This window comes from Ipomoea nil, unplaced genomic scaffold (genome assembly GCF_001879475.1).
Source record: "Ipomoea nil cultivar Tokyo-kokei standard unplaced genomic scaffold, Asagao_1.1 scaffold1149, whole genome shotgun sequence".
In the NCBI taxonomy this organism is placed as follows: domain Eukaryota; kingdom Viridiplantae; phylum Streptophyta; class Magnoliopsida; order Solanales; family Convolvulaceae; genus Ipomoea; species Ipomoea nil.
Window position 1 is genome coordinate 1,312,236 of NW_017617577.1, and position 12,153 is coordinate 1,324,388.

Below are 12,153 nucleotides of genomic sequence, written 5' to 3' on the forward strand. Positions count from 1 at the left end.
TTATAACATCAAATATTATATAGTGCATTTGAAGATATAATCTGGATCGTTTATGTTTGTTGATGCTATCGTTGCTTGAATTAGAGCAAATAATTGCTTAAATTAATAGTTAATGTGTAGATGTACGCATGCGGTGTTGTAACTTTAAAGATTTTATAAATTAGACAAATGTGCTCGTTCTCTAGCAACTTAGTTATAGTAATCATTTGTTATCCTAATTCATTTGTATAGAGGATATATTGTTGTCTAGATATATAACAATTTTGTGATTTTGAAAAAAAAATATAATATCAACGATTGTATTTACACATTATTGAAAACCTCTTTGTATATGAAATTGGTAGTCGCAACACAATCTTTTCCATCCTCGTCTAGAGCTAGCTAACACCTTCAGGCCATCAGGATGGGTGACTCGGGAGAAAGTCACGTACAATTGTCTGTGATTAAAGACCAGTTTTTTTTTAGCAATAACCCAGCGTGAGTTAGTATTTTGGTCTTGGCTTTTGTTGATAGTCATGGCATATGCAAGCATCAACAGTAATTTTTTACGTTGGAACTTGAAGGGAAATCTCGTATGAGAAGGAGTGAGAGACAACTGGGAGATAAGATCTTTAGTTCCTTCATGTGTCCCATTAACTATTCCTGCTTCGACAATGTGATCTGCCAATCTTGTGATGATGAGCCGCGTTCCGTTACAAATAGCAAGGGGGTGGACCATGTTCTGCAATAACATAACATGTGCACTGACCTTTAATGTCAATGAATGATTAGGAAGACCCGACAATCTCGAACTATTTAAAAATTCAGGAGTGTGTACTTCTAATAGATTTTCATTGTCTGATTCTACCTTACACAAAGAGTCACAACTTAAATATGTTTGTCCGTCTGCAGTATTCATATCGCACATGTACTGATTAATTTGATCAACGACATCTAAAGTCAGCGAGATGATTACTTGGCCTTCTAGCTGTGAGGACAGATTTAGTGTGTGTCATTAGCCGGTATGTTGTGTGCATGGCCGAATGTAGTCGTGTGCCACAGTTTGTATATCGTGTGCATAGGTTTGTTAATTTATAGAGCCTATGTTTGAAACCTGATGTTTACATGTATACTAGTGTGCCATTGTATATTAAATTGTGTGCCTGGTATTAATTTGTTGTGTGCCCAATATTTATCCTCACAGTCCTCTATATATTGTTGTCATCATGTGAACTCAACCCTATAATATATATATATATATATATATATATATATATATATATATATATATATATATATATATGTATGTATATATATATGTATATATATATGTATATATGTATATATATATATATATATATATATATATATATATATATATATATGTATATATATATGTATGTATATATATGTATATATGTATATATATATATATATATATATATATATATATATATATGTATATATATATATATATATATATAACCATAAAATTACCATAGTAATTACACGAAAAAAATAGAAATGATAATTTCTTTACTTATCATAGTATTACACCTTAAGCATAAAAAAATATAAATTATCATAAAATTAATTGTAATAATTATAAAAAATCCAATGACCCATATTTAATTATAATTATACTATTATTTAAGTAATTATTAACTTAATTACCATAATAATTATTAATTAATTTTACTAATATTGTGTAATTGTACTATTACACCTTATAAATAAAAAATATATAGAGAGATTAGCATAACATTACCATATAAATTACATAGAATAATGAGAATGATAATTTATTTTGTTCCCATATTATTATACCTAAATATAAATAAATAAATAAATAAATAAATAAATAAATATATATATATATATATATATATATATATATATATATATATATATATATATATATATAAAATCAAACAATTAATTTTAATTATAAAAAAAATTCAACGACCCGTGTTTAATTCATCGCATGGGGTAAATATATGTGATGCACGGACATATGATATAGACAAAAGATTAACAATATTCTAATAAAAATAAAATAATATATGAAATAATTATTTAAAAACGATTAACACTGCAATTCTATTACCCATTATTGAAAACTTCTTTGTATACGACATTTTTAGTCGTACTTACATATGGTACATACAATATCCCCACATATAAAAATTTTTAATCTCCTCAATTTACTTACTATTGAGACTGCTACGTATATTTGACCATGATTAAAGACCGACCTTCTCAAAAATGATCCCACGCGTGATATTGTTTAATTTGCCATTGACTTTTATTTATTGTCATGACATATGATAGCATCAAAAGAAACTGTTTTTTTTTTTTTTAAACTTGAAATGCAATCTTCTTCCAAAAGGCTGAAGCCCAACCCTAAGGGCCCCCCACACCCCGGCCCGACAGAGCATTTTGGAGGATGTAAATCATGGTAACTCAACTGAGTATGAACCACAGAGGCTAGATCGGTGCTCATTGCGCACAAGAAGCCCCCCTCACTTTGAGAGGTTGCTCCCACACTGCTTTTTTTTGAAACTTGAAATGCAATCTTCTTCCAAACGGCTGAACCCCAACCCTAAGGGCCTGTTAAGGAAAGAAATCACAGAAATCACATGTTAGGAAAGAAATCACAAGTGTTGAATATTAGGAAAGTTGTATTACTTTCCTATTCTTATTAGTAGTTTCCTAGACTAATTTAGTATCTAGTTTAGTGTATATAGAGGTCCATAGAAGTATAGAATATACATTAAGAGAGACAATCTATTGGCGGCCCCCCTCACTTTGAAATGCAATCTTGAATCAGAAGGTGTTTATGACATTCGAGGAATTAAAACCTTTGTTCCTGCATTCGTTCCACACACAATCTGAGCTTCCAAAAAACATGATCAACCAACCTTGTAACCATTACACAGTCCTAATGAGTGATCTATATTTTTCAATAGCATCACAGGTGGTAGATTTCAGCAATCCATTGTGCACCTTGTAACCATAATCTATATTTATCTTATTAATTGTGTTGCCTATTCATATTTTGCAGTGTTAAATGTTGAAAAAAATCTGTAGATTATGGTTTTAAGTTTCTGTAATTTTGTATCTATTTTTTTTTTTCAATACCTGGTAGCTTATATTTTAAAGCCCAACATATTATTTTATGATTATTAATTGTGTTGCATATTCATATTTAATTGTGTTGCATATTAATATTTTACAGTTCTGAAGTATTAGTAGAAGACATTATAAGTGTTTGTCTATAAATAATGAAAATCCCTGCATTTTTTTTATCTTTTTTTTATTCATATATATATATATATATATATATATATATATATATATATATATATATATGAATTTCAATACAAATTATATGAAATTGAAAAAAAATATTAAAACTTTTTGATAAATTATATGTGGTAGGGAATATCCCGACCGACATGGCTTCACCACGACCGAGGTACCTTCGTCTTTTTCTCTTTGTCTTTGCAGGTAGCAGGTCGGGCTCCTTATAAAGAACTCGGTCGGGGTCCGACCGGGAGTTGCCCGAGCGGCATTGTCAACCACCGAGCGGTAGCCCTTCGGCGAGAGAGCTGATAAAGGACACGTGGCGGTTCTCTATGACGACAGACAGGACACCCGGGAGGATGACACGTGGAGGCTACGTGGAGAGCATGCCGAACGACCGGATTCTTGTCTCCGGCATAGCGGCTATAAATACCCACAGTAGCCACAGTGTAGGGGACTTTTGGACGATCGATAGGTTGTTGTTAGAGAATCCCGACCGCAGTCGGTCGGCACTCAGAGCAACCAAGTAGATTGTACTTAGGGCCTCTACCGTGATCAATAAAGACATTTATTTACTTTAATTGGTCTCGAGTTATTTCATATTGCTTACGTATAATTAGCAGTATCATTTTGGCGCCGTCTGTGGGGACCCGTGCAACAAAGCTACGTCTTGACGAGCACTCGGTCTCTTTGCAACAATGTATCCGTGGGCATACAACAACTTCGCCGACGACCAAGCAGATGCGGCGAGCTCGTCTGACCATCACGCTACCCAACAGCAAGGCCAGACGGTCGATCTAAACCTCAACCTCTCGCCACCACACCCATCAAACACATACCCGGCCGCCCAACAGCCGGTGAACTACATACAACCGGGATTCCAGACGCCCGGTCCGCAATACCCGCAACCGATGATGTATCCCGGCCAGTATCCGTACCCGGTCCCACCTCAACCGTATGGGTATTGGCCAGGCCAACCGATGTACTATACTCCTCCGGTTGGCTACCCACCGTTCACGCCTGCGTACACGGCTCCAGCCGCCGCCCCTCCAGTATACCCGGCCGCTCAAGTAGAGCCGCAGCATCAGCCCACTTCCCGGGCTCGACACTCGGCTCGTTCGCGGTTGGGGTCGGGGGTTGCTGTTGCGATGGAGGCACCACGGCAGGCCCAGCAGGAAGAAGAGGTTCCCGCCCGAGCGGAGGACCCTGAAGAAGTTGCCCGAGCGGTAGCTTTTGACCGTCTTCGACCGAAAATGCGGCAAAGATTGGGACCCCAAGATCCGAATCGCCAACCGGAAGACGTGCACATGCAGGACGCTAGTCAGGAGGCTTCATCCGGGCATAGCGGGTCGAGATCACACCGACGGCGACGCGCTCGGAAAACAGCGCGAGTCGTCCAAACCGCCGAGCTCAACGAAACCCAAGGATTGCTCTATAACCTCCAGGCGGAAGTTGCGCAGCTCAGGAATGCATACCCTGCAACACCCCCGGTCAACCAATCGACCCTGCACCAGACGCCCTTCACAGCAGCGGTAATGGCCCAGCCTTACCCGCTCGACTTAAAGGTTTCTGGAGAGAAGAGTTATGACGGACGGGTAGACCCTGAAGCCCACGTGAATGATTTTTACAGCAACATGATGCTGAAGGGCTTGTCAGACGCCGTAATGTGTAGGCTTTCTATTCTACGCTCACCGGTCGAGCAGCAGAGTGGTTCCGAACCTTGCAACCGGGGTCGATCGACAAATTTGACACCTTGGCGATCAAGTTCGTGAGGAAGTTCATCACTTCCAAAGTGGTGAGGAAGCCCTATATGTATTTGGAGAAAGCCAAGCAGCTCGAAGGGGAAAGCTTAACCGATTTCCTCGTCAAGTGGAAGGCAGCGGTCGGGGAGGTCGAGCCTGTGGACGATGCGACCGCCACCCATATGCTTCACATATCTCTCCGGGCGGGACATTTGTATCAAGACTTCATCCTACACCCCCCGACCACTTATGAGGAGGCCCTTCGGAGGGTCACAGATTATGCCAACGCCGGCGAGGCGAATGCCGTAAAGCGCTTGCAGGAGGTCGGCTCTTCGTCTCGTAAACCGGCCGGCCGGGCGGAACATCGGTCGGGAGATGACAATCCCCGATCCCGCACCAGGCCTGGCGAGTTTACGGCCTTGAACCGATCCGCAGCGGAGGCCATGCAGTACGCCCAGTCCTGCAATCTCATCAAACTCCCCCATCCTGATCGAGATGGTCCTGACAAGAGTAAGCATTGTGCTTACCATCGATGCGCCGGGCATGATACAGAGGAGTGTACCCACTTGCGCCAGTTGTTGGAAGATCTGCTTAACTTGGGAAAATTGGACAAGTGTGTGGGGAAGAGAGAGGATAACAAGAGGAATACCGATCGGAGAGATTACAGGCGCTCTCATCACCGCTCCGATCGGTCAGGTCAGGACCGAAGAGATGATCGAAGAGACGATCGTCATGATGACCGACGGGACCCTGACCCTCCGTCTAGCAATCGTCCGTCCGGAAAGCCTACCATACATGTCATTTTTGGTGGACTAGAAGACGCTTCCCGACCGAGGACAAACTGCCCGGTCGCAATAGTGGATTCCCGAGAGACCGGGAAGAGGCAAAAGATGGAACCCATAACCTTCACCCTCGAAGACCAACCTACCAGCAGTGACCACGGCATGGAGGCGCTCGTGGTCACGATTGACGTTAAGGGGACGGACGTCCAGAGGGTTATGGTTGATACGGGCAGCAGTGTGAACGTCCTATACTTGGACGTCTTTGAGAAGCTTGGCCTCAACAGGAAGGAGCTGACTCCGGTCGGTGTACCACTGTCAGGATTTACCGGGGCTCTTATTTACCCCGAGGGAAAAATAACGCTCCCGGTCGAGATCGGCGCACCTCCAAAGTCGATCAAAATGGAGCTGGAATTTGTTGTGGTGAACCTCCATTGCGTCCACAACATTATCTTGGGCCAACCCGCCATTATGAAGATCGGTGGGATAATTTCTATGCCCCACCTGTGCATGAAATTCCCCACCCCCAATGGGGTCGGTGTGGTCCGTGGCGATGTCCAATCCGCCCGGAAATGTTACACCCGAGCGGTTAATAGACGTGACTCCGGTCCATCTTCCCGGGTGAACACCATAGCCAAAGAGGAGGCTAAGGATCGGAAGGAACAACCTGAGCCTTCCGAAGAAATAGAAGAAGTTCCCTTATCCGAGGACCGCCCGGATAGGAAGATCAAGATTGGTCGAGCCCTCACCCCCGAGCTTCGAGCGGAAGTTTTGGCCATACTCTGGGAGTACGCTGATATCTTTGCGTGGGGGCCCGAAGATATGCCCGGGATCGATCGATCGGTCATCTGCCACAAATTGGCCGTCGACCCCGCAGCCAAGCCGGTCGTGCAGAAAACACGACACCTGTCATCCGATCGCCGCGAGTTTGTGAGAGAAGAAGTCAAAAAGATGGCGGCGATCGAGCACATCCGTCCGGTGGAGTACCCCGAGTGGGTGGCGAACATCGTCCTTGTTCCTAAGCCTCCGGCTTGGAGGATGTGCATTGATTTCACCGACCTCAACAAGGCCTGTCCGCTCGACCCGTATCCTCTACCGAGCATTCACCAGATGGTCGACGAAACGGCCGGGGCTGAGTTAATGAGCTTCATGGATGCCTTCAAGGGGTACCATCAGATCATGATGCACCATGAAGACGAGAGCAAGACAGCCTTCGTGACCCCGGATGGGCTGTATTGCTACCGAGTGATGCCGTTCGGCCTCCGGAACGCAGGAGCGACCTACCAGAGGATGGTTAACATGCTCTTTGCCGATCTATTGGGCCGAACGATGGAAGCTTACATCGATGACATGCTGGTCAAGAGTCGGGATCGATCCGACCACACTCGGGACCTCCGGGAGTGCTTCCAAATCATGAGGAAGTACCAGTTGCGGCTGAATCCGACCAAATGCACATTCGCGGTTCAGACCGGCAAGTTCCTCGGCTATATGATGACCAAGAGAGGAATTGAGCCCAACCCGGCCAAAGTAAAAGCGATTCTAGACATGCAACCACCTTCCACCGTTCGGGAAGTCCAGCAATTGACCGGTCGGTTGGCAGCCCTCAGCCGGTTCCTCTCTAAGTTAGCCGAGCGCGCTCTACCTTTTTTCAAGGTATTGCGGAAGGTTAATGGATTCGTCTGGGACGAAGAGTGCCGAGCGGCTTTTGATGAGCTGAAGGAATATCTCATGTCGCCGATCGTGCTCTCAAAGCCCGAGCTCGGAGAAGAGCTAGACGTGTACCTCGCCGTTTCCGATCGTGCAGTAAGCGCAGTGTTGTGCCGAACCGATCCGGAAGGGGTCCAGCGACCGGTGTACTATGTAAGCCACGCGCTACATGGTCCCGAGCTCCGGTACTCCCGGCTAGAGAAGGTCGTCTACGCCTTATACATTGCCGCGAAGAAGTTGGCTCCCTATTTCCAAGGTCGAGCAATTCGCGTGTTGACCGATCAGCCGATCGGGCCAGTCCTCCGAACTGCTTCATCATCCGGACGTCTAGTCAAATGGGCGTTAATGCTGACCCAGTACGCGATCGAATACCGACCGAGACCCGCTATCAAAGGTCAAGCCCTTGCTGATTTCTTGGTCGAGTGCACCGCCCGGGATACCCGACCTCCCGAGGTTGCGGATCCCGAGGCTGAGTGGTGGTCGTTGGCTACTGACGGGTCGAGTAGCAAAAAAGGAGCAGGAGGAGGAGTGGTGGTCACGAGCTCGGAAGGATTCAAGGTTTATTTCGCCCTCATGTATCAGTTCCACCCAACCAATAATGAAGCCGAATACGAAGCATTTGTTAATGGCTTACAGTGTGCTCGGGACTTGGGGGCTGAATACATCCGAGCTCAAACAGATTCCGCGCTTGTGGTCGGGCAAGTCCTCGGGGATTAGGAAGTCAATGGAGAGCGTTTGCAACTGTACCGAGACCTTGCCATGGAGAAGCTTGCTCAGTTCCGGGGGTATACCGTCCGACACATACCCCGATTAGATAATGCCGACGCAGATATCTTATCTAAATTGGCTCAAGACGCCCCGGAACACATGTCAAAGATAGCTTGGATTTTGGTGATCCCGAGACACAGCATTCATCGTCTACCGGTCAATCCAATCCAACCGGTAGAAGACAATTGGATCACTGATCTGAAGGAATTCCTCGAGCACGGTCGACTTCCAGACGACCCCCAGCGTGCTCGAAAAGCCAAACTGAGAGCCCCGAGGTTCTTAGTTTTGGACGGCCGCCTCTATAGGCGATCGTATGGAGGCCCTCTTATGCGATGCTTGACCGCGTTTGAAGCCGATTTAGTCATGAAGGAACTTCACTCGGGAATTTGCTCCTCACATCAAGGAGGCCGATCCCTGGCCCGTCGTATCATGCTGATCAGGTACTACTGGCCGTCCCTCCAGCTAGACTGTGAAAAGTTAGCTCGGGAATGTGAGACGTGCCAGCTGTTCGCCCGGATGCCTGGACGACCGGCAACCTTCTACCAGCCAGTCACGACCGCCATTCCTTTCGCTAGGTGGGGGGTGGACATCTTGGGCCCCTTCCCTCAGCTCTCCGGTCGGAGAAGGTTCTTGATTGTCGCCATTGATTATTTCTCCAAGTGGATAGAAGCCGAGCCCTTAGCCACGATCACCTCTCAGCAATGTGCTCGTTTTCTTTGGCGAAATGTGGTTTCCCGCTTTGGCGTGCCCGTACATCTCATCAGCGACAATGGCCGCCAATTCGTAAGCCAATACTTCCAGAACTTTTTAGCCACGATCGGGACGACTCACGTCCGATCGTCGGTGGCTTACCCGCAGGGAAACGGTCAAGTAGAGAATGCTAACCGGACGATTTTGGAAGGTCTAAAAAAGAAGTTACACTCGGCTGCTCGTAGTTGGGCCGATGAGTTGCCATATGTCTTGTGGACTTATCGGACGACCCCAAGGGAAGCTACTCTGGAGACCCCTTTCGCCCTGGTTTATGGAGCCAAAGCCCGACTCCCGATCGAGGCTTGGATCCCGACCGATCGAGAGAGAACCTACAATGCGGAGGAGAATGAACATGCGATGGTCGTGGATCTCGACGGGGTCGAAGAAAGAAGAGAGCTAGCCGCTCGGCGTATGGCCGAGTACCAGAAGCGTGTCAAGAGTTCGAAAGACGTTCGGGTCAACCCTTGCTATTTTCAGGTTGGAGATTACGTTCTGCGGCGAAGGGAGGCCAGTCAACCTTTAGAGGGTGGAAAATTAGCTCAGAACTGGGAAGGGCCGTACATCATCAGCGCGATCATACGGTCGGGTACATACCGACTGGAGACGACAACCGGTCGGGTAATCGAGGGAACTTGGAATTCCGAGCACCTCGTTATGTTTAGGCATTAGCCTATTTTTTGTAATCTTTGGACGAAGTGGGGACTTGACCTGCGAGTTAGTCCCGGTCGTCGTTTGTAATGAAGTTTTATGATTGTAAATATTTGCTTAACCGCCTGCGAGCGGGAAGGTTTTAATGTATATACGATCGGTGATTGCTCGACCGCTTGCATGCGGCGGCCCGGTCGGTTATTTTCTTTACCTAGTGCACGCAGATCAATTCATCTTCAAATTACATCGACCGGGCGAATCTATCGACCGGTCATATGCGCTCCACATCGGCGGACATGCGAGTCACGTCACTGATCGGGGAAGCCAGGAGCACACAACATAATTCCCCGATCTAATCAACTCCTGTCCACTATCGCACTCACTCGTGCCTTGAGAGCACAATAGTGTGGGGGCTGGGATAAGGGAGTGTCCGTAGGCCCATCGCTCGGGAAAACTCGACTGTCGGGGGCTTACTCATTTTCAAAATTTCGTCAAGGCCTGAAGATCGGGTAAACCTGATCGGGTTGGCCAATATGCCGTTGACTTAAGTCCGTTGTTTGGAGATATCCCGAACATAGAGGCTTGGGTAATCTCAAAATTTCGGCAAGGCCTTAGGATCGGATAAACTCGGTCGGGTAGGCCAATGAGATGTCGAAATTTTGGATGTGCAACCGGGCCATAAGGCCACAAGGTCGGATATCGAATTAATGGAATACAGCACGACCGGGGTAAAAGGCTGTAGGGTCGAGCACCTACGATCGGCATACGCACATTGAAAAGAAAGATAAAATAAAGACGAACGGCACAAGTTGGACCAAAATTTTTTTTTTTATTAATTAAAAGACGTGCCCGGTACAACTCGGGACCGGGCTCCCGATTAACATCACTTGTGCAAAGAGCAGAATTCTACCTATCCTACTTCTTCGTTTCCTTTGCTGCTTCCTTCTTAGACGTACCCTCCTCGCTCGGGATGGCCCCCGTTGACGTGGTCGGGTTGGTGGTGACTTCCTTGGAGGCAAAAGGCGAAGGACCGGGATCAGCTAGGTCAGGAGGGAGGGCAGACAATACGAGTTGGAGGTCGTCTCCTTCGAGAGCTTCCCCCAACCGTTTTTGGGCTTTCTCTAGCATCTTCCTTTGGCCAGCCTTGAAGGCCCACCGACCAAAGGAGAGAATTAGGTCCTCCCCGACCTTGGTCCGCCGAGCCGCTGTGAGGAAGGCCGAGCCTATCTTGTCGTCCTTGAAAGCTGATTGGGCCAGCTCGTCCGGACTCTCCAAGCGGGTTTTCAACTCATTGTTTTCACCGATCACCCGTTGGGCGACCTTCTCCGCCAGGACCCGGTCCTCCTCACTTTTCTTCAAGGCCTTCTGGACTTTCTCCAGCTCGGCCTGGATGTCCTTGACTTCCTTCAAGCGACGAGCGGCCTTCTTTTTATGGTGGTCGGCTTCCTCGGCCAGCATGGCTCGACCCTGCAAAAGCTGAGCCGCTCGGGAAATCTACAATGCAAAAAGATATTCAAGAGCAGCCCGGTCGAGGACATTTGCACAATAGGAGACGGTTAATTGGTGAAGGCTTACCTCGGCCAGGTCATAACCGATCCTCTCGGCCACTTGGGTCGGGGTCATCTTCCCCAAGTCTTCTCTGGCTGGCCCGGCGTTGCCGATACGGGCCAGTATGGACGAGTCGTCCTTGTTCCGCCCGGTCGATGGGCTCGGGCTGCGCTGTTCTCGGCGGCGCTTCATACCGCCCACCTCAGTCACGCCCTGTTCGGGCACCTTTTCTTTACCCCGGGCGACTTCCACCCGCGTAACCAGGACATCCGTCGGCTCGACGACGAAGCCTTCTGCCGTCGTCACGGTCGAGGCGTTTAGGGGTCGGGCTGAGGGGATCTCTTTTTGCCCTGTTGGCTTCGCCTTTGTTTTCTTCTTGCCGCCAAGGGAGATCTTGGCGGGCGGGGGAAGCGGGGCATCTTCATCTCCGAATTCGGCCATGGCTGCAAATAAAGAAACAAAGTTAGATCGATTGGTGAATAAAGTTAAGTCGGGAGGAGTAGCTCGAGTTAAACCTTTCTTCTTCCGCCTCGACGGCTTGGCGACCGTCACGCCCATCGGTACGGGTAGATATTTCTCATGTAGCTTGTACATAGGGGGCGGGAGTTTAGCTGCCTCGAGACTCTCGGCCGTTCGGAAGATTGTGTAATCGTGCAGTTCGCTCGAGATCCGAGCGACCGCCTCCTTGAGCGCTTGTGTCTCGTCCGACACCACTTGTTTCCGGAAGTGGGTGCTCCAAGCGCGGTCGACCGGGAGAATCCAAGGATCGTATTTGATGGAGAAAATCCTATTCTTCTACCCCTTGTTGTTCCCGGGCGGGCCTCTGATCGTGCACATGTCCGCTCGATACTGCAACATTAGGAACCCGCCCCCGTAGCTGCCCGGGAGAACTTTGACTTGGTAGATGTAGTTGAATAACTCCATCG